At 46.1% G+C, this 23,953-nt stretch overlaps 1 protein-coding gene across 1 annotated transcript in view; it reads right to left on the reverse strand.

The window, feature by feature from the left end:
* Positions 1-857: 857 nt before the first annotated feature.
* The window catches only part of CPQ (carboxypeptidase Q), a 583,418-nt gene continuing 560,322 nt past the window's right edge, over positions 858-23,953 (reverse strand). Inside the window, exons 8-9 of the transcript XR_015555979.1 lie at positions 3,345-3,706; positions 858-941 (exon numbers count right to left, since the gene is read on the reverse strand). The gene's annotated coding sequence lies outside the window, so the exon portion shown is untranslated. The remainder of the gene's footprint in view (positions 942-3,344; positions 3,707-23,953) is intronic.

The raw sequence follows: 23,953 nt of genomic DNA on the forward strand, positions 1-23,953 counted from the left end.
GTTAGACTAACACCGTCTCCTGCCTTCAGGAGGGAGGGAAAAGGGCGTGTGCCTGCAGATGGGCTTCTAGCTCCCCAGAGGGTGGCTTTCACTGTGCCCACTCACCAGGGAGCGAAGTGTGTACGTGTGTGTGTGTGTAGGGGCCCATATCCAAGTGTGTGTCCAGGGAGGCCGTGAGAGTGGCCAGCAGGTCAGCTTGGGAACATGAGCTGTCAACTGCCTGCTGCTTGTCTGCGGCCCACAGCTCCCTGAGGCTGCCAGGCCATGCGCGCTCTCTTGGGATCGCTGCCCACGGAGCAGTTGAGCCCACATTGTAAAGGCTCCCAGATGTGGGTAGCTTGTGGGAAACAGAGCCTCCTGGCCTGAAGGAGCTCAGAAGAAGGGTGCGTTTAAATAGAGGCCCTGAGCAGATGGTGTGACAGGGAGGCAGAGTCACAGGAGGCACCAGGCTCAAGAAAAGGCTGCTGCGGCTACTAGATGAGGGGATTTGTTTGTGTACACCGACATAGATAGGCCTTCTGGTCATGAGCTGTTCTTTGAGCTTCGGCCTCCCACACAGACAGTCTTCCCCATCACTGCTCGTCTCCGAATAAGGATGGTGAAAAATTATGTTTCTTGGCATTACCAGAGGGGTGTGCTTCCCTATTCACAAAAAATTCACTGAACCTTCTCCTCCACACAGGGATCTGGTGGAGCGGAAGGAAGTAAAGCACTTAACATTATTGAGCACCTACTGCATGCCAGACTAAGTGACTTATATGTGTCATTATTTTATTTTATTTTTACAATAACAAGCTATGAAGTCTACATTTTATAGTTAATGATACTGAAGCTCTGAAAGTTAAGCATCTTGCTCACTGTCACTCAGCCAGGATTCTGACTGATGGGAGTGTCTTTGGCTCCAAAACCCCTGTTCTCTTCCTTGTACCATACTGCCCCTCCTAGAAGAAGAAGGGAGACATGATTACTGATTTTAATGAGAGTGATATGAATCAGTGAGAATGCTTTCAGCTGCAAGTAACAAAAACTGACTAACGAGGCCCAGGAGTAAGAGCAGTTATTGTTCCCATAATAATGAATTTGGGGGCAAGTGATCCACGGTTGGTTTAGCCGTGCAGTTATTTTATCAAGTCTCCAGACTCTTTCCATCCTTCTAGTCCTTGTCTTCCAATATCCTTGGGAGAGACTCAGCAAAGACTTTTTGTCATCAAACTTGTTTTGTGGTCTCAAGATGACTACTTCATTTCTAGGCATCATATTCTCAAAGACAGTGTGCAAAATACGGAAGTAATAAAGGGGGCAAATGGGCTTCTCCTGTACATCCCTCTCTGTTTTACCAGGGAGGAAGGTATTTCCTGAAGTCCCTAGTGCATGTTCCTTTACATCTCGTTCATCTCATTGGCCAGGCATGAGTCTCGTGTGTATATACATACATATATATATATCACCTCTTAGACCAGTTCCTGGTAAAGGGGAACATTACTGCCGTGACTGGCTTAGACCAACCAGGACTAGTTCTCCAGTGCTGGGCACATTGCCTGCAAGGAAGAAGGGAGCGTGGCTATTGTGTAGGCGCTTGCCACATGATACTAAGGTCAAGGGCTCCTCAGGCTCTGTGACTGCCATGGCCAGAGTGGGATACTTGGGAGAACTGAGGACCTTCGCTATTTATTCATAGGTTTAAACAGCATGCTTGTTCAGTACCCTCTCTGTTCTCAGGTATGAGTTAGGCACCATGGGAGGTTAAAAGGACTACAGGATAAGGCTTGCACCTACTTTATAATCTAGCTGGGGTAGGAGTTAAATAATAGTGAACAGTTACTTAAAAGCGTGAAACAGAAATTTAACAAAAGCCAGCATGTGATCAAATGGTCTCTGGACCAGAGGGCAGTTCAGCAGATTCTTCTTGAAAGTATTTTGTGAGTTTTGTCCTACTATGGTTGGATGGAAGCACTTTAAACTCTTTTCAACCAGCAGGATTTATTTTTGTATTCTCTGTTGGTTTTTGTTTTTCCTTCCAAAGAAAATGCATAAATTTTGCAATTATTTGGAGGATATTTTTGGCCAAGGAAGTTATTTTTAGGTGTTAAGTATTGCTGACCTCCTAGAAAAAATATTTGGTGCTTCAGCAAGAGATGAAACCAGTGATAAATTTAGGTATCAGTCCTGATACTGTATAAGGTTGACTTTTTATGATTTTTTTCCTTTTGGGGGGTTCCCTGTGGATCTAAGCAGTATTCAGATTAAGTTTGAACATTCATTTCAACAGTTGTATTTGAGGCATTTGAATAATGCTTAGCAAAATGCCACAGCAGCAGCCAAAACTTTAATTTGGCCTTTGATTAGAGGCAGTCTTCTCAATCTGGCCTCAGTTCCTAGCGTAATCCTTTGAACAGATTAAACACAAACACATATTTGCTAATAATTGTGTGTTGATTCTATAATGAATTGGTTAGGAGTAGTTGTCATTTGAAACCAAAAATCCCTAAATGGTGATACAGAATGAGGGCTCTCATTTCTCTAGACCTCCAGCTGGAGAACTTTCCCTGTAGCCCAGTCACTTTGCTAAGATCACCCTTTAGGAGACCCGCCACCTCCCTTTTTATTTTTGAACTTTGTTGTATGAACCTCCCAGAGAAGCTTACTTTATTTTTTCCAGCCTCTTCTTGGTTGGGGTTGGGAGAGAGCAGGGAGGGTCATGCCTAGCGTGGCATTTCTCAGGCTCTCTTTTCAGGGACTGTTCTAATTAGAGTGGGGTGTAAGTGTTTTGCTGTCTCACCCTCCCTTTGGGTATTTTAAATGCTCCTCAGCCCTAGTTGGGCTGGAACCACAGTGGCCCACGCCAATCTGAAAAGAGACGGTTCTGCCAAGCAGTCATCTATGGGTAGTTCTCTGCCCCTGCGTGCTCCAGTAGCTTCTGAGCCAACGAGTGATTGGGGAAAATGTTGTGGGTCTCTTGGCTAAAGAAAAAGGGTAGGGCCGGCCCTGTGGCTTAGTGCGCACGATCCGCTGCTGGTGGCCCGGGTTCGGATCCTGGGCGTGCACCGACGTACCGCTTCTCCGGCCATGCTGAGGCTGCGTCCCACATACAGCAACTAGAAGGATGTGCAACTATGACGTACAATTATCTACTGGGGCTTTGGGGAACAAAAAAAAAAAGGAGGAGGATTGGCAATAGATGTTAGCTCAGAGCAGCTCTTCCTCAGCAAAAAGAGGAGGATTAGCATGGATGTTAGCTCAGGGCTGATCTTCCTCACACACACACGAAAAAGAGACCTCTGGTCTCTCTTAAAAAAACAAACAAACAAGAAAAAGGGTAGATGCAGATTGCAGAACATGCTTACCTTATAGCTGGCTTGAGGGCTATGTTTGAAAGCCGTGGCCTTCAAAACCAAAATTGAAACTCCAGTTGGAACCAAGAAAGAGCAGTGGGTATGGACTGTGGTCTGAGCAAGGCTGGCTAGAGTCACTGGCTTTGGATACTTGGTGGTGATGCCACATGTTCCAGAATAGTTGAGTGCTAAATGCTTACCCAAGTTATGTCTGGGACATAGAGAGTGGGGGAAAGACTATAATGGGAGGTTATAGGGTATGGCAGCTAAGACTTGGAGTCAGGCATATCTGGATTCATATATAAACTCTGATAGTTACTAGTTAGTATATGCATCCTTGGTTGGTTAGCTTCTCTAAGCTCCAGTTTTCTTATCTGTAAAATAGAGACAGAAGTTCTGAGTTAGGTGGAAGTCATCAAAACAAGACTCAAATTAGCAGAATAAAAAAATAAAAATTATTGGGGCCGGCCGGCCCTGTGGCTTAGCGGTTAAGTGCACGTGCTCTGCTACTGGTGGCCCAGATTCAGATCCTGGGTGTGCACCGATGCACCGCTTGTCCGGCCGTGCTGAGGCGGCGTCCCACATACAGCAACTAGGGATGTGCAACTGTGACATAGAACTATCTACTGGGGCTTTGGGGAGAAAAAGGGAAAAAAAGGAGGAGGATCGGCAATAGATGTTAGCTCAGGGCCTGTCTTCCTCAGCAAAAAAAGGAGGATTGGCATGGATGTTAGCTCAGGACTGATCTTCCTCACACACACAAGCAAAAATAAATAAAAATAAAATAAAATAAAAATTATTAGTGTGTAGAACTGAAAAGTCCATGGGCAATCTGGGCTTCAGATAGGGCTTGATCCAGGGGCTCAATTGATGTCTTTCTTCACCTCTCAGCTTTTCTTTCCTCTGTATTAACTTCATTCTCAGGCATGTTCTTCCCTCCTGGTGGCAAGATGGCTGCTTGATGCTCTAGGCCCACATATTTTACCCTGTAAGTAACCCCAATGAAGAAAAAAAGTATTTCTTCCCTGCTAGGTAAAAAAAAAAAAAAAAAAAGAGATCGACTCTCTTGGTTCATTAGGCCATTATGCACACTTGAACCAATTGCTAAGAACTAGGTCACTCTCCAGCCCTGGATCCCGGAATGGGGTCAGCCCCACCTAAGCTACAAGGACTGAAGGGATGATATTTTTCCAAGTGAAGAGAAATCATAGGGCCAGTACCAGAGGAAGGGAGGGTGAATGCTGAGCAGGCAAAAACTATAGGTGCCCACTGAACAGTAGTCCATATCCAGGTCATCCTTGTGAATAAGGAAGTGGGAAGGCGGGAACAGAAAAACTACTGTTGTTTATAAGGATCTAGTGCCAACAACTCCCTGCCTTGCCTTTCTTCACAGTATGACAGTCTTTGTACTATAGAAATTTGGTTGCAGGTTGAGTGTGACATATAACCTACACTGTTTTAAACTCTCAAGGCGTCAAGCTTTGTTTTGTTATTATTTTCTCTCAAGGTTTGGTATGTTTTCCTCTGCATTTTCTGGTGTGCCTCTTGGCTATGGATAAGTCCAGATGGTGATTGCTGACTGTGGGCATGTGAGGCCGGGAAGTCCAAAGAGTGAGGCTGGCAGTCACTACTGACTGATGAAGAGGGCTCCTTCAGGGGACAGAGGTCAGGGCCTCTCACCTGAGGCCCTTCTGAGCCAGGTCACACAGGCCGGTGCCTCAGGGAATCTGGGGATGAGATTCTGAGATTTCCTGGGAGGCACGGGGCTTTCTATATACCTCAGAGAGGGCTAGGAGTTTTCACTCCCCCTTTCCAGGCCAGTGGCCTACTCTCCATCCTTCTCATGCCCCTTACTCTGGGGCATACATCTCCTTAGCTCCCTCTTGTCTTCTCTACATTATGGGTCTGTTCCTTTGGGGATAAGTCCTCCCAGGCCACCCCTCATGAATGTGGCTGGTAGAGGGACACACATGTGGGTGGGCATCTTCCAGCACTGGACAGTGCCAGTTAAGGGATGGATGTAGGACCGGCCACACAGGTGAAGTCCCTGAGGCTCAGAGAGACGGCGGGATTTACCTTAGGACGTAAAGCAGGACAGAATTAGAATGAATTTGTAACAACGTGAAAAAGATTGTTCACAAGAAATGTTCCACACAAACTTATTACAAGAACATCAGTCAGAGAAAGAGATGAACTCTACCTGGTGGTGGTGGTGGGCTCTGCGTACCTCCCTCAGGCTAGGTTGTGGTGAGGAAGGAGGTGGGCAAGAGAGAATTATAATTTTAGACGAGTTGCTCAAACTGGGGGACTAGGAGAAAAGGAGGCAGGACCTAGGAGGGGCATGGGCTAATTAGGTTGGGTAGGTGAGTGTCCAGATGATTTCACCCAGGAGTCCAGGGGGTGGGCCTGGGAGCAGAGCAGGGAAGACATTTCCTCCTTCAGCCATCAAAAGGGGTCTGGAGGAGATGCCCAGCCCTGGGCCAGAGTGAGAAAGAGGAGGAGAGCTTTGCTCCGAGGATAAGGGTTTAGAGTGGAGAGAGCAGAGACCACCCAGAGAGGGGAGCCTTTCCTGTCGCAAGGCGGGAGACTCGGGAGCCTGTGCGTCATCTCGGACCTTCGAACGCCTCTGTTTCCTTAATCTGTGGTCAAGCTTCGTTCAGTACTTGAACCAGCTGTGTGAGGACAGGCGTGGGAGGACAGGGTGATAAACTGATACTGAGGGAGAATCCGGGGCCAGCATCAGGGAAGCCTGGGTCTCAGGACTGAGGCCTTTGACAGAAAGCTCCTCTTCCTCATGCTGGGGTGGTGGTCACCAGGTATGGACTGGGGAACCATAGGCCGTATTATAGGATGGCCCCTTCAGCCCGCTGTGGGGGCTCAGCCTGCCTGTTGCAAGGGCAGGGTTGTGTCCTCTTTCTTACCCTGCATGAGGGCCATTGTGAGGTCGTCCCCCCACTCTGCCCCTCCCCTCCCCCTTCTAAATCATAAAGCACTCTGGGCTCCAGCCCAACCTAGAGGAACTGTTTGTTCTCTTAAGCTTTATTCCAATTTCCATAGCACAGAAGAAAAAAAAAGTCCAAAATGAAAAGTAAAACCATTTTAAACAACTAAGGGTTTTGTTTTGGTTATTTTTGGAAGGGTGTGTCTTGGTGGGGAGGCAGTCAGGAGAGTTCTTCATCCCTGGAGAATCTAAATCAATGAAAAGTAAATTAAAAATTGGCTCCCAAGATTACACTGAAAAGTTTCAACCCAGAATAAACTCTGAAAGCTACATTTACAACCCGAAAAATGAGGGCTTTCTAATGGAAATGTGGGCACTCCTGGCTCTGAGCCCTGGCCCTGGGCAGTGCTGGGAGAGGAGGACGCAGCCCAGGCAGTGGCCCGTCTTGGGAGTGTGGTCTTGGCAGCGCCGAGCCCGCCCTGTCTCCTGTTGGTGTGCCTCTCCCTTCCACAGAGTCCCTCCCTTCCACGCAGCCCTTTCTCTGGGCCCCATCCCTAAAGGGCTCTTCTTGCAGATCAGTCCTGAGCATCTGCCTTAAGCTACCTTTGCCTTTGCAAGAAGGCACTGCCGCTTTCCACCTGCCTCTCTTCAAGGAGGATTTTCTTTCTGTGTGCGTGGGAGGGGGTGCAGCTGGGCGGGAAGGGCGAGGGGCCCACTGGCTGTTGAAGTGAAGGGTGAAGCCACAGGAGGCTCCCATGGGACTTGTCTGCTGGTCCCCATGCCCCGTTCCCCAGAGGCAGTCTCCTGCAGGCTGGCCGCTAGGCCCCTCAGCTGTGCTTGGACCTGGAGGGAGAGCCATGTGTGGCTGTGTGAGAATGGCAGGGTGTGTGTGGGACAGGGCAGAGTGGTGGTGGGGAGGGGGAGAGGGACAAGGACAGTAAGGATAGTGATTAGAAGTACTGGCTTTTCAACAGGACAGAAGTGGGTTTGAATCTTGGCCCCAGGGCTTACTGGCTGTGTGACTTTGTGCTAGTAGCTTGACCTCTCTGCGGACTAGTTTCTTGATCTTTAATACATCGATAATAATATGTAGCCTAGAGAAAGGCTTAGACCTTTCATGTCCCCTAACATATCGTGTGATTTTTAAGTCAAAGTCTTGAACTCAGACCTCTAGGCTGTGGTTTATGAAAATCCAAATCCTTCTCCACAAATGGGGCGTATGCTCCGGTGGGCTCCCCTGCCCCAGCTCTGAGCGGCACCGCAGCCTCTGTTTTGCCTCCACATCAGCCCACACTCGGAACTCAGGTCCTCAGCAGCTTCCGCAAAATCCACTCACAGCAAGCATTTGGCAGGTCGGCTGTACTTGATGGACAACCTGGGGACAATGAACAAGCAGTTCCTGTCTTCTTGCTAGTTCTTTCTCCTCACATCTCTTCACTCCTGTCCTCCTGGATGGCTCAGAGTTCCAAATTCTTCTCCCTCTGTTTGCAGAGTGATTCAGTTCTCCCTACTTCCTGCTTCCCATAGTGCAAACCCAAACTTATACAATTGTTCAACAAACAGATTTCAACAGACCCAAATGTCTTCGAAAGCAGTGGAATAGCAAATAACAAATCTGCCCCAAATAGTGCCTATTTCATAGCATTTTCATGAGTATTAAATAAGGTGAAGTAATACTGTCACCACAGTGACCAGTGAGTAGTTAGTGGTCTATGTCTCTAACCATTTGAAAAAGCAGGGGGTGAGTGTATCTGAGCATCCAGAAAGGCTATTCACACATTGGTGGAACAAAAAAGAGCAAACATTGGGGTCCGCACGTCCTGCTGTAAGTTCACAGCACTTCTCCGTCTCAGTGACGCTCGGGAGCTGTGCGAAGTGGGCGGGACAGCTTTCATCACGCTCTTTTTACAGAAAGACAATGTGACTTGCCCAGGTTCACTAACTGGAAGAGACAAGTGTGAAACCAAAACACCAGATGAGGTGGGGCTGCTGGGTGTCTGTCCCAATATCTGTTCCCCCGTCCCCATAATTATGCCCTTGATTGTCGACTGGGGAATGTGGCCACCCAGAAGAAAGGCACCGTGTACCAGCCTCCCTTGCAGCTGCTGTGACCACGTGGTGCAGTTTTGTCCGTCAGGATGAAAGCAGAGAAGCTTCTAGGACCTTCCTTAAAGACTGCTGGTGCCCACATTGTCCTCCCTTTGTCCTTACCCTCCCTCCGTCCTGCCGTCTGCCATGTGGATGTGGCTTGCACCCTGGGATGGCAGAGCTGTGAGCTGGAAGGAGCCTGGGCTCCCCAAGAGACTGTGGAGTCGCTGTAGCCATCCTGGCCTGGTTTCTCTGCCTTTTTATGTGAGGGAGAAATAAGCGTCTCTGTTGTGTAAGCCACTGCTCCTCTGGGTCCCTGTTACTCATGGCTGAACTGTGTTCTCTGAGGCAGCGGATTTCTTGGCTCCAGGCCCAGCGCTGCCCTATCATGGGCTGCCCACAGGGTGGTGGGCTGCAGGCTCACTGGGGGGCACTGGGGTCTCCTGCACTGACGACAGGAATGGTAAAGCAGGGCTTCAGAGCGTTCGGGGTGGCATTCTGAATGCGGCCTGTACCCCACCCTCTGCTTGGCTTCCATGGGGCCTACCAGGAGGCAGGCCGCCTGTCATTTCCAGGAAGCACTGGCCCCAGGGTCAGAGTTTTAGGTTTATCTTGAGTGCCCCCCTCTCCACCTTCTCTTTATGCACCTCTGCCCCCCGCCTCCCCCCGGGTACTACCACCCACAGGCTCACTTGCTTCTTGCTCCTATCAAAACCTGCTCCCAGGAAAGGATCTCCGTGTCTATCATTATCACAGTGGTCAGAACCACAGCCTACATCCCATATTAATAAAACGTCATGCTTCCGTGGAATATAGAAGTATTCTGGGGCGACTTGCCCGCTGTGTCTAAACCATTCACTGTATAGCCAGTCACCCACCCTCTCTGCAGTGAAATGGGCCTGCCTCTTGCCTGGAGGGGTAAGGATCACAGGGCAGTGGGATCTGGTGAAAGGACCCTGGGCTTTGGCACCAGCAATCCAGACTTCCAGTTGTCGATGTGGAGTGTGGAGAAGCCTCAGGTCCTTTGTAGCAGGGGGAGGTTTCTGGAAGCAGGCGTGGAGAAGGAGTTTGCCCTCCAGGATGTTTATTATGGATCAACGTGTGCCAACTGGAGGGGGACGGAGTAGAACTGGACAAAGGAGAAGTTGATCAGCAAACCCCCACAGGAGCTCTGGAGCATGCACAGCCCGTCAGAGGTCAGAGCTGTCCTATTATGGGCCAGAATGTCTGGGCCTTGATACCCACCCCACTGTCAGTTGTGCGTGTGCTGCCGGGATGGAGAGGGCATGCCCTTGGGGGAAGCGGCTCTCTGCAGCTAGGCACACCTGAAGGAGCTGACAGCTGGAGGCAGCACCTCCTGCCTGAAGGGGGCTCTGGGCAGTGCGTGTCTTGCTCCACCACATTCTTCATCTGCAGAGTGGGGGTAATAACAGTACCAACCTCACAGGTTTAAGTTTGATGACGTGTGTGCATGTCCTTTGTAACCTGACACCAGTTATTTCTATGGGCACTGAGGGCATTCTCCTGCCAGGCAGCCTTCATGTGGGAGCCCTTCCCAGCGGAGCTGCCCTGGGAGAAAGGCCTGGGTAAGTCATCAAGCTGACACCAGCCCTTTGTGATAGGAATAACTTCCTGGGAATGTCAGGAGTGGTAAATCCAGAGCCCTCCGAGTTAGGTGCTGTGAAGATGATCATTTTATTGTCTCCACTGCTGCTTCCTTCACTCAGCTGTTTCACATGCAATCCGGGTTCAGAGCAAGATGGTTTCGGATCAAAACCAGTGAAATTAAATATGGGGGAGTCCAGAAAAAGAGGAAAGCTGAAGGAAGCTGTTTCATTCCATTCTGATATATTCAGGGCTTGCATCTCCCTGCTCTAAAGCCACACAGCATGGAGGGCCCAGGTTTTCTATTCTGCGTCATCAGGATCTGAGTCGTCTCAGACCCAAGTCTGAGTTGGGGTAGATGATTAGAATGATGCCTATAGAAGATGTCACAAGGATGGCCCCCAAGGAATCGCTCCTCCGATGTTCACACCCTGCGGAGTCCCTCTCTCACACCGGCTCTGGGCTTGGCCACACGACTTGTTTTGAGCAATGCGACGTCAGCAGATGTAACACAGTGGAGACTTGGTAAGGGCTTGAGCACTGGGATTTGCTGAGGTTTGGGCTGGACTCCTTGAGGATGAAAGACCGGGTGGAAAGAGAGGCCCCACCCTCCTCCAACTCTGCTACAGAATGGAGCCTAGGAGAAGCCAGCAGAGCCTCCCCACTGTCCCACAGAATCACGAGAATTAATAAATTACTGTTAGTATTATCTAATTGACATGAAATTCACATGACATAAAATTAACCATTTTAAAGTGTGGCATTCACTTTATGGAATTCAGTGGCATTTAGTACATTCACAATGTTGGGAAACCACAACCTCTTTCTGGTTTCAAAACATTTTCATCACCTCAAAAGAAAACCCTATACCCTTTAAGGAGGCACTCCCCATTCCTCCCTCCCTCTGGTTCCTGGCAACACCAATCTGCGTTCTGTCTCTGTGGAGACAGACCTTCTGTGACTGGCTTCTTTCATTTAAAGTAATGTTTTCCATATTCATCCACATTGTAGCAGGTATCAGTGCTTCATTCCTTTTTGTACTAAAACAAATACTGGATGGTCACAGTAGCATTATTCACAAACAACCCAAATGTTCATCAATGGATGAGTGGATAAATATTGTGGTATATACATACAATGGAATATTATTCAGCCATAAATTGCTATTATTTTAAGCCCTTAGGTTTTGGGATGGTTTGTTACTGTAGTAATAGATAACTGATAGAGTTTTTAAAGTCATGGAAGTAATAACAAGAGCTATCAATTCTCACACGGTCTCTGCGCACCAAGCACTGTGTGAAGCACTGTACGTGCATTATGCTTCAATCTTCACAAGAACCGTGTGGTTTAGGTACTAATATTGATCTCATTTTCCCATATGGGAAAACTGAGAGATTAAATAACTTTTGCAATTTAACCCAGATGTTCTGGTTCCAGAGCTCATGCCTTATCCACTCACTGTACACAGTGCAGCCCTAAACGACAGGCCTGCTCTGGAAGACGGACGGGCACGAGCTCACAGCAGTCTGTGGCTTTGCTATGAAAGAGACATCACTCTCAGTTTTCTATACAGTTCATAATGAATATCACTGGCAGAAGTGATTGACAGAAATTAAAGCCAGTAGTGTTTAAAACCTGTACCATGTAAAATGCTAATCTGTGAAACCTGACTTGGGGCATTGAACTTTGCAGAAATAATGTCTATAAAGTAAATGTTCAAATGCAGAAGTTACAATCATAATACTTGATATAAACAAATATTATGCTTGTTTATAGACAAGTATATATACTTGATATAAGGCACACTGATTGATGGGTCAAAGCTTTATTGTAAAATTTCATGGGAACGAATTAAGCCCAATGAAAATAACTTCAGCGAAATACAATACAAACAAAAATGGAAAGAATTGGAAAATATTTAACTGGGCTATTTTTAAAAATTGATCAGGGAATTAAATTGACTTAATGGAGTTTGCTTCAGAAAATACTTTCAGTACAAAAATGTATCCATGATGATATAATTGTGGTGTAAGTGGTAGTATTCTTAGGAGTCAAAATATCCTCAGGACAGAACATCTTTCATCTTTCATAAAGATTCCTTGAAGCGTGTACAATGCTATCAAAATGTGAGTGGGTCACTCTGGGATGCCAAGACATTTCTAAGACCCTTTGGAGAATAAGAGCATTGGGACTTAGACCCCCAGATACTGGGATTACTTATGAAGCAAGATGAGGAGGTAAAGGCTGCCCTGGGGAGTCAGGCATTCACTCCAATACAGGAGAGAGCCAAGTTCTGGTGTCCCTCTTGAGAGACAGGTTCTGGGCAGGGAGGAGAGTGGCACTGGGAGAAGCCACATGAGCAACATTGGGGCCCAATATTTAGGAAGCTTAATACAAGCTCTCCATAGGAAGGAGCCTTAATCATTCACAGAGAATGAAGAGGAGCAACTCTGTGGGGTGCGGTCATCTCAGGTAACCACGGGACCCAGCGGCACTATTCACCTAGTAGCCAGGATATGGGAGCAGGAGTTACTTGGGATCCACTAGAAAGCGATTTGGGGCTGGCTTGGGTAGTGTGGGGATAGGGAGAGAAGTATGGGGCTGTTTATACATTAGTCCCCATATCTAGGCCTACAAGCTTTTCATGTCTTATAAAAATATTTATCAGCTATAAATATATGAAGAAAATTTCAAAGCTAAAATGAGTGAATAAATAAATTGTATGTAAAATGTAACAGGCCATCTAACAATGGATTTTGTATAGGTCTCAGATAGTTATTGTCAATGTAAAAATCAAATTTGCCTGTTATTTTATCCTCAAAATGAGTTTATTTGGGACTAGCCAAAAAATTGCAATTTGGGATGTGCATGCTATGGCAAACCGTAGGCAAATCCAGAAAACAAGGGGAGCTGCTTTTATAGAGAAGAAGGGGGAGTAGCGAGGGGCTGTTCTAAAGGAAAGTCCATTGGGGGAAAGTAACAGTTCAGGGCGGCAGCAGCTTCTGATTGGCTGAGCTGCAGCATTTCTTATTCGTTGGGCTGTTGCTGGGTGGGGAGAGAAATCTTCCTTAGTAGTAAAATAGTTTTACTTCCTGTCCAAGATGCCGGTGTCTGTCTCTTTCTGTTTGGAGTAATTGACAATGTGTGATAGGGTACGAGAGCTCCCCCTACAGGCCTTCCTGACTCCAATTTAGTTAAGGTTTTTCTTATTAATTTCCAGATTATACATAAATATAAAAAGTTTGGATCATAAAAATAAAACGATAATTCTTCAAAAACTCAAATTTATGAAAATTATCCCTTCCAAAAATTTATAGCAAAACAATACAGAATATAATAATATAACTATATATATACACTATATATATGACTCTCTTTCTATCCATGAAAGCTATGGGTATGTTTTAATGTATTTGACATGATGTAGGGGTGGTCTATGGCCTACAAAGGTCTTCATCTGACATGAGTGGGAGTAGGGGTATGACTTGAAGGTGAGGTAAGGGTAGTTAGCCTGTTAACAAAATTGGGTGGCGTCTGTAGTCAGTGACCTTGTTAATTAGCCCAAGAGCTTGATTTTTCTTGAGGCTGGTGTGGCCTAGGAAATAAGAACTGTGTACAATATTATTAGAATTTGAGCAGAAAAAATACTGAGTACACAGGTAACACATAGATCTAGGTTTTAAGATTAAAAATGTAGATTGTGGTTCAGTGATATACTAGGTGCTAAGTGGGGTTAAAAATAAAACCCCAAAACCACATCCTGGGGCCTTCGTGTGGATGGAGCCCTCTGGAGTTATGCAACATGGCCACCCTGCCACATCCCTTGGATTCATAGAAACATGGAAAGCAGGATAGAACCATGGAGATTGTTCATCCTGCATTCCATTCAGTGTGATCCTACTGAAGATGTAATGGATGGGAGTCACTACAGGGCAGAGGAAAGAAATATCCTCCGGAGAGAAGAAACGCCCAGGTTGAGCCCTACACAAACCATCACCTCTCCTTCCTTCCTTGTAGGAGCGGGGCCAGGAGCCTTGGGGATGACACGGCTCTATCTCTGTTCCTAGGGAGGCTGAACAGGTCTGCGCACCTTGTGTGGGTTGGGCAGACAGATTGACGTGTAGGGAACACTAATTTGTTAGGAATCCCTGAAGCCCTCTGTCACAGGCCATGATTTATTTCCTAGATGCTTTCTTACAGGGGCTTCATGAACACATCCATAAACTTAACGCCTTTGTTTTCTAAGAGGAGAGAATGTAAGTCAAGGGCTACTGCAGTAGTTCCCCGCTCTCCGAGCACTGCACACTGGCACTGTTCATCTTGTTGAATGCCGACAGGTTGGCCTCTGTGGAGAAAACAATTGAGTTCAACTTCACTTTTGGAGAGAACTTGAAATTTCTCCTGATTCCCAGCCTCAGTGCTGATTCCCCTGAAACAGGAACCTCTCCCCTGGATGCTTTAGAAGCCAAACGTAACGGAAACACTTCCCTGATGGATGCCGAGAAATGGATGCTCTGCAAACACCACCCTTCCCAAATTCCAGGAGAGCTTAGCAGGAATCCATTTGACCAGTGTGTTCTCATGGAGAATCTTGCAGTCACTTGTAGGACATTGGTGGGAATTTGAATAAAAGGTCTTTATCCTCTTTATTTTTGCACCAGGTGACAGTTCCTGTTCATTCTAACCTTGCCCACCTTTCTGCCTTTGCTCTTCCTGATTTAGAATCCCAGAATATCAGGTCTGACAAGAACATGGAATTACCTCATTTTTTTTCCCCTGGGGAAACAAGGCCCAGAAGGGTGAACAAAATGGCCAGCAGTTATTCAGCTTAGCATCACAGCTGGGGCTAAGTTTGGTCCATAGAAGCAGGGCTGTTTCCACCAGGGCTCAGGACTTGTGTTCCTTGTTTTTTACCTAAAGAAATTGGGCTGAAGACCCTTTGATCACACGCGTGGTGATCCCAGGCTCCTATTGGGAAATTTGTGGGAATGAGCTGTATTCCAGCCTCACAGATACAGATTGACTAGGACCAAGCTCCGCTGGATATACAGGCTTTGCTTCATGGACCAAGCATGATGCTGAAAATTTCATATAAAAATTTGTTTTTGGTTAACAGTTGCATTTTATGAGCACAATGATGGTGGCAAGTCTAAGGACATCTAAAGGAATCCTTTTGTGAAACAAATTAACGCTTCTTAATCTTGCCTTTATGATAAATCTGGATTTTTGCAAACCGTGAGAATCTGTGTATTTGGATACCATAGGAAACCTTGGATCAAGTAACCTCTCTGTCTTTGTTTTCTCACCAATCACATAATATTGATATTTTTCAGCATCCCGAAACAGGACAGTTGTGAGGTTTTAACTTGCTAGGCTATAAAGGAGGTATTAGTTCCCTTGCCTAGTACCAGTATTACCAGCAGTTTCCATTCTGTCCATAGCCTGTTGCTGATGTTAGCTGGAAAGCTCCTGTCCTGAAACAGTGAGGGTAGCTTCGTGTGTGTGAGAGAGCCTGGCAGGTAGTTCTCATGTCACAGAAACTGTGCACAGTTAAAAGAAGCACAAAGTGAGGGTGTGACAATCCAATTCAATCGGTGTATTGAGCACCTACTGTGTACCAGGTGCTGTATTGTGCCTGGGGAATGGGGCGCTCAGTGACCGTCAGTCCCTGCCCTCTAGTGGTGGGAAGGGCCAGGGCCCCTGTCAGAGCCCTGCTTGGAGACAATAGAGTAACTCCCCACCTTCTGTCTCAGTTTGGTCCATCCAGGGCAGCAGAGCCGTTTTCTACCAAGGTATTTTTGTTGTACTGAGGTGATCCCAGAGAGTTAGTCAGATGTCTCCTGAAGAGCAGAGGAGGCAAGAGAAACACAGAAGAAAGGTATAGAAATACATGGTGACTTGAAGCTGGAATTTTGTCACTCTGAAGTCAAGACTCTTCTTTGGAAGAGTTCTGATCAAGCTTTCACTCTGCAAAGAAACTTCTACCCTACTTGCCTCCAGCACTTGAAGCTGCAAGTTCTGAAGGTGAGCTCAGGCCTTCAGATCCCTTCCCTTGGCTCCCAGAACACCAGTAACAATGACAAGTTGCACCTGGCCATGGCAACAGTCTAATTTTTTAGAAAAGCCGATCCAGAATGCTTACCATGCTTAAAAGAGCAGTGACAGATAAGCAGGCTTCAGGATGCCATTTCCAAAAATCCGTCTCTAACGAGGCATAGCTAACAAAGTGTGTATGGTAATTATTTATTCCACCAGTGAGTCCCAAGGTGATAGAATCAGTTGCATGTGAAATCTGCTTTGACAAACCATCCCTGATTATGTAAGCCCTCCGCTGTGCTCCGGACCGAGGAGGTTCCACTGTTGACTGAAGCTTCTGATCAACTCTTCCTGCAAATGGCAGAATATAGATTGAAGTCATTGCCAGGTCTTCAGTCATGCACCATTTCCTGGGACTGCAATCAGAGAAGCAAGCTCCTGAACAGTGGGAAGTTTAGGGGCTGTAAGATACAGGGCAAAACACTGTCGCCTCCCTGGGGAGAAGCCAGTTGCTGCTTCTGTGGGAGACCAAGAAAGGGTGATGTGTGGGGAGGCATAGAAATCCAGGTGGTAATGGTAGTGAGTCCAGGGTTTCAGAGACCCCTGTCAGATCAGGGCTTTGTCTCTCAGCATGTACCTCAGTTTCCCCAGTATCAAAATGTAAGAAATCATGCCTGCTCTGGGAATTCTGGAACCTCAGGCTCCCTGCAGTTTATCTGACATTATCTGTTGTGTTTAGAAAGCAACATGTTGAGACTTTATGGGTTTAATTTTGTAGCATAGAGATGTGTCAACATTTTTCCAGGACAGAGGACCTGGGGCAAGTGGGTGGTTTACTTTGATTCAAGATAGTAAAGTCTTTCTTAAAAGAATTCATAAATATCATGCAATCTGTATCTGTTAGCATTAGGTCTAGCTGCTAGAAACAGACAATAGAAATAAAATTGGCTTCAGTAATATAGAGGTTTATTTTCTCTCACATAAAATAAGCCCACATACCTAGATAAGTTCAGAACTCATCCTCTAGCTTCCATGGCCCAAGATGGCTTCTGGAGCACCAGCCATTATCTCTCTGTTCTAAGCAGGAAAAGAATGAAGGGGGAAGGATAAAAAGAATGCCTCCTGATGGAATTCATTTCATTTAAAGGAGCTCCACACAATGACTTCATTTACTTTTATTGGCCATCATTAGATGCAAGGGAAGCTGAGAAAGGTATTATTTTAGCTGGGCATATTGCTGCTGAGAATATATTGGGCAGGCAACAGGCAGGCTCTGCCATATCATCTTTTAGTGGCAGCCTCTGAAGCTTATGTGGAAAGAATATTGCTTTAGAACATAGACATAACTGCATTTGAATCCTGGCTCCATCGCTTTTTAGCTGTGTGACAATGTGTAGTTTATTTTGATTTTTCTAGATCTGTTTCTTTAGCCTTAAAAGTGAAGATAATAATCCTACCTGATGGGGCTGTTATAAGGAGTAGACGAGCCAGCTCATGTAAAGTGCTCACACAGGGCCTGACATCTGAACAGTAGGCGTTCCATCACTGTTAATGTCCTTTTTCTGTCTGTGCGTTAGACTCTATTACTGACCTGCATGCAGGCTTCCCCCTCCAGCTTCCTCAGCTGAGGCCCACAGTGCAGATTCCCTGGCAGAATGCCTAAGAGGATGACAATCGTATTTGAATAATTGCACCCACAGCAGCAACAGCAACAATAAGAGTGGGCACGTGTCCTGTGCCTGCTCTGCACCAGGCACTGTGTTAGGTGTTTAACACGAATCATCTCATTTAACCCTCACTGTGTCAGATACCATTCGTCCTCTGCCCCAATCCTTCAGTCTGTTTTAATGTAACGACGTTCCTAATGGGTCACACCTCTGGCTCTTATCAGAGGTCTCCCTGAGGGAGCACCTGGAGTTTGCCTCCCCCTATGGCCCTCAGCCCCTTAGCAGGAGCACAAGGCCCAGCTCCCTTGCGAGAGTAGGGACAAACTGATGTGCAGCATCCTCCCGAGTGCCAGAGGGTCAGGCTGGGAAACGGAATCTTGCTTTGACTTCCCCTTGGCCCTGCCTGCTTCCCCGCCTCCCTTGGTGCGAACATGTCCTAAATAAATTATCTACACATGAAGCCTCCTCTCAAGGTCTGCTTCTGCGGAGTCTGACCTAAGATACACTGCAAACTCCAGGAGGCAGACCTATTAGTGAAACTCTTCTCATTTTATAGAAGGAAAATCAAAGTTTAGACAGGTCAAATAATTTGCCTGAGGTCACACAACTAGAAAGGGGGTAGACATGTGAGTTGAACCCAGGTCCGCCTAGCGGCACCCTGAGATCTCACCTTCCCGCTGCGTGTCTTCTCTGAATGGTGGCCCAGGACTTGCGGGGATGGAGTCCCAACGACTCTGGTGTGTCGAATTCCTCAACCAACCTGCTGGTAAGGTGGGGCCTTATTGTTTCCAAGGGGTACTGATGAGAACGTCTAAGTTAAGTCCTTGATGACAGGTCATCAAGGGTGACCTGAAACCCCAGCTCTTTTGATTGAGGTTTGGTCCTCTTCAGTGTGAGGAGGGAGCAATGAAGCCACTGGAGTGGACGCACCATGCATCTGCCTGCCCAGCTGGAGTGGCCAGTCCAGCCTGGTGGTCCAAGGGATACACAGGCCATGGCGTTCGTGCCTCACAGCCAGTCCCTGCCACGGCCTCTCCACTGAGGGAGATGGGGAAATAATGAAATTAGTGATAATAATTCAATAATTATAAAAAAAATCCTCATTATCTGAGAATGCTTGATATCAGGGAAAAAAGCTACTTGAAAGTGAATCCGTTAAAACATTCACTGAAAGATCATGGTAAATAGTTAAAAAAAAAACAAAAGCCAAGAAAACAACAAAATCCTTGTTTGCAATTTTGCCTTAAAAAATGAAACATTTTATTAAAACTTTTATAAAAATAAGTTTATTTTCTGTTGAACAAACTTTAGGTCATAATGCAAACTATCTGCTAATTCTTAAAGAATTAATAAAATAAACATTTTTCTACATGTGAAAATTTTCCAACAAAATTACAGGATTGCCTGATACTAAATTCTTCACATTTAACTTTTGTAGCACAATCCAAAGAGAGTAATTTTTATAAGATACTTGAGGTTTTTTTTAATCTTTTTCCCCGAGTCCCTCTAAAAGCTTTGCATTTCAAATGGTTTTCTTTGAAGCGTCACTAACCTTGCTTTTTTCTCTCTTTATTTGGTAATTGGCTACCTCTGCCTGTACTCCTTGGTCAGTGTCTCAGCTGACTAAACTGAGCAGTCTCCAACATCACTGTCATTGACCTCATGAAATCTCTCATCTATTGCAAGGTTTGCAGTTTTATCTTGCCCTCCATTTGCACTGCATTTTCAAATAGGGTCAAAGATTATGGGGATCAGACCACCAGGAAAGGGTAGACCTCCTGCTTCTGGCGGGAAGAAGTGCTTGTATTAATTGTAAGGAAGTTTGGAGTGGGGACTAATTTTTTTTTGTGAGGAAGACCAGCCCTGAGCTAACATCTGTTGCCAATCTTCCTCTTTGTGCTGAGGAAGATTGGCCCTGGGCTCATATCTGTGCCCATCTTCCTCTACTTTATATGGGACAGTGCCACAGCATGGCCTGACAAGCGGTGCATTGGTGCACACCTGGGATCCGAACCTGGGAACCCCGGGCCGCCGCAGCGGAGCGTGCGCACTTAACCACTACGCCCCCGGGCCGGCCCCAGGACCAATTTTTTAAGTACTGTACTTTAGCAGTGAATATTTTTGTGATACGAAACCTTTTGCTTTCTGGTGCCACTCCATACTTCAGGCACCCACATAATGAATATTCTGGTAACAGGGCCCTCTCTGTGTATCTGTACAGTGTTTTAAAGTTTATGAAGCACTTTGACATTTTATTTGATCCTCACAGGAACCATCCTTTTCTGGATGACCTTTCTGAGAGGCATAAAGGTTAAGTGACTTGCCCAAGGTCCCACAGGTGCTTGAGAAGCAGAGGCAGGGCTGGACCCCAGGTCTGTTGGTTGTCGGTCCTGGCTCTTTCTCTTGCTCATCCACGGTGCTGGTTTACCCAAGTGGGGAACTGAAAAATCCTCTTTTAGAAAGAATTTGATATTTCTAAAAGATGCATTGAAGTTATCATAGTAGAAAAAATCAGAACATCATTAGAATTCATTGAATTAACTTTAAGGTTTGCTACTATATTATTTTAAATTATGTATTGTGGTGGGCTGTATTTTTTTGGTGCTTACATTCTCTGGAAGTTATTCCTTTGGGCTTGCTCACCTGGGCACCCAGCAGAGCAACTGCAGATCCTGAATGGAGGCCTGGAATGCACAGAACCCCTGATTCTGTCTGTCCCTTCTGCTTAGCAAGGAGGCCTGTATAAGGCAGAATCTGACACATTGCTCTCCTTAGATCGAGCTCCATATCCAGGTTTAAAAGTCCCATTAGCACAGCTCGTTTCTAAGCTTCACCAAAACCAAAGTCAGCTCTTCTGCTTACAGAAGAGTCCGCCGTGGGCAAGAAACTCTCTCTCTGGTCCAGAACTGCTATTTGGTTCACCTTGGCAACATCATTTCAATTAGGGTCAACAACCCTCTTAATTATGCACTATTTCTTAAGCAACAAGGTAAAGCTTCATTCATCAGAATTTTATCTCCTAGTTATACTGCTAAGAGTCCCTTTGGTCTGCTCCACTCAAATTATCAACAAGAATATATCCGAGGGTTCGGTATTACTGCAGAGCTATCAGTTCAGTAGGGCTTGTTTTATTAGTTTCCTGCAGTGTGGGGCTGCCAGGAAGTGGGCAGTGGGCTACTAGTGAAGCCTGATATGTTGCACCTAGCTACGCAGGCACAGTGGCCAGGCTGGCTCCGAGGCCACCCAGGAAGTGGGGAGGTGGCCCTGGGGAGGGTTCTGGGGGAAACTGAGGGGGAAGGAGCCAGCCTGTCTTCCTCTAATCACTTCTAGCAGGTGATGCATTCTCTTTCCCATTTCTTTCCAAGGATGTGACCAGAGAGGTTGAGGACTCCCAAGAATCACCTGGCTTATTCCTGTCCCTCTAAAGCATGGCTCCTACCTGCCGGTCTTGGACCCGGGAGGACTGAGGGGCTATTGCAGTAGGTCTGGGCAGCCGTGAGTGCATCCAGCACTGTATGCACGGCAATTTCTCCAATGTTTCCAGATGCCTCTGGGATGAATAAAATAAAAATTCATTTTAGAGCTATAGAATTCACAGGAGTTGTTTCAACAGCCTTTTGAGGGGCATCTTCTCAGCCTCCAAAGACTTTTTCTCTCAGAACTAAGCTTCTCCCAATAGAAACTGGCCCCTGGCCCATGTTTATATCACGTGAGCCCCCTTCTTCCAGGCACAGCTGATTGGACCCGGGGACAATGCCTTGTCCATGCTTAGTTGACCAGAGTCTTGCTTTCAGAACTTGAAATTGGGATCCAATTCCATTGGAATTGGGATCCAATGGACTTCGGGTGCTGGTGACTGGTGCAGAGGTAACATGTAATCGGAAACCTGGGGCAGCATTATCCTCCTGTTTTAAGCATGGAAAGCGGGGATGTGGGGGGACAAGTGTTGCAAACACATGGAGAGAAGCAGAAATTGAGGCAGCCACAGCTGGATCCCGACCACTCTCCTGCTCTGGCTTTTCTCTTTCCAGAGGATTGAAGGCTTCCCAGGAATCCTTCCAATACATAAAAAATTGACTAAGGTAACTGAAACATTGACAAAATAGTAATTTCTTGATATATTTTCCTCATACAATAGATACTCAATAAAACTTATTATGTGGGGATTCTGAATTTTGTATTTTATAAAGTTGCCTTAACTCTTAATAAGAATGTTTTAGAAGGATGGTGGTCTCTGCTTTGCCTGAAAATTCTCTATAGAAGGAGATGCATCATTTACAGGAGTGAAATTCATGCCAAGCACTCAGTTCAGCATCGTTCACAGACTTTGTGCTCAGCAAGGTCAGTAGTGACTTTCCTAACCACCGTAGACTCATGACCAGTGCTCACGGTGACCAGGTCCAGAAACATCTTTCTGAAGTCTGTTCTATATCCAACTGTCGTAATTCGAGCATGTCCCCCTCATCTTGAATATCTTTGCAGCCGCAGTGGACTCCTGTGCTTTTAGGGGCAGGAAGAGCATGCGCAGGGATTGGTTGTGGGTGTGAGCTGGTCTCACAAGCATCACCTGGAGAGCGTGTTGAATTAAAATGCCCAGGCCCCATCCCAGACCCATTGAATAGAAGCCCCAGGGGAGGAGCCTGAGGAGCTGCAGCTTAGCAAGTGCTCCAGGTGGCTCTCACGGTCAGGGAAGTGTGGAAAACACTGGTCTGTGGGGATCGTCAGTCCCTGTCTCTAAGGGGACAAGCCACAGATCTGAGGAGATGTCTTAGGTGCAGGAAATCATCTCATGTTTAACCTTGGGGGCACTTTTGTTTTCACAATTACCCGGCGTCCACTTGCCCACATTTTCCGTTCCTAACAGTATGAAGATTTTCATTCGATTTTCTTCTTCTTCCCCACAAAGCCCAAGTGCTTCTGGGAAGCTGACGCCCCTCCCAGGTCCAGGAGTGAGCCCTGATTAAATCAAGTGAATTGGTACATTCAATTTCCTGGTTCAAGTGTGGACATGTGACCCAAGCTGGTCTCATCAAGGGGATTTTAGGACTGTTGCTTGGAAGGGATGGTGTGCTATAAGGATGTGAGGCCTGGAACTACTGCAGCTATTTTGCCACCACGAAGGAAATAGCTTTCAGATGACTCTGACCCTGTGGAAAGCAGAGTAGAAAAGAGAAAAGAAGGCAAGCCCTGATTGGCATTATTAAGGTGCCAAAGCTCAACTTATCTCTGTACTTTCCATTTGTGGGGATCAAAGATCTCTAGCTCCATCTACCTAACTCTCCCAGTGCTTTGCTCACACTTCTCATGTCCTAGTTAGCTGTTTATGGGACTCCATTCCTAGACTGTGCATCCTCAGCTTAAAGGCTCTTTATTGTTTTAGTCACTGACTTGGGTATTTGAAACTTGCAACAGAGTGCAAATAGGTACACTTCACAACATTTTAAAAAACCATTAAGTTTATTTCACATATTGATGCAAATTGATCAAGGCATTAAATCCTTGGCAGATCCCTAAACAAGAGGGAATGAATTTGAATTTCAGCAAGAGGGATTTGGGTTAGAAAGAAGGAAAACTTTTCTTCTCGCGAAGGTTGTGAGGTATTTAAAGGCGTCATCCGGGGAGGTTTTAAGAGTTTCCTATTCTGGAGATTAAAAGAGAAAGATGGCGAATTTTCTAGGATAATTTCAGTGCTGTCCTGCAGAGCAGTGGGGAGATAGATTGATGATCCTCACTTAGGATCTCTTCTGCTTCGTGATTTCATAAAAACATCCAAACTTTATTCTGGATGAGATTCCTGATTTCAGTTATGGAATTCATCATCCCAGCTCTCCTAGAGTTACTCGAATGACACTTCACATTCTCGGGCAGACCTGCCCGATACGTTCTCCTAGGCTGCTGAGAAATGAAAGAGTTCCTTCTCTCCCTCGTTGTGACTGACCAGATGTGTCACTTGGCTAGCTAGGAATATTTTTATTGCAAACTCGGCTGTTTTCACTGACCATAATTCCAAAGCCGTTAAGACAAAAACAGAAAAAAATTATATTCTGGTTTGTTTGATTTTCTGATGTGGACTTGATGAAGCAGACATTATTCCAGGGTCTTAAATCTTTCCCATTAAAATGTCCCAGTGTCCAAAGCCTGCTCATTTATACAATGAATATAGCAGTAGAGATAACTTTGTTTTTTCTGTACAGGGTGCAACAAGACCAGAGTGCTTTTAACATGTTGGTTTGACGGCTGCAAGGGCCCAGCCCAAGTTCATTCATTCATTTATTATTTATTAT

Source organism: Ceratotherium simum, chromosome 23, assembly GCF_057802395.1.
Source record: "Ceratotherium simum simum isolate JZ-2026a chromosome 23, ASM5780239v1, whole genome shotgun sequence".
NCBI lineage: Eukaryota > Metazoa > Chordata > Mammalia > Perissodactyla > Rhinocerotidae > Ceratotherium > Ceratotherium simum.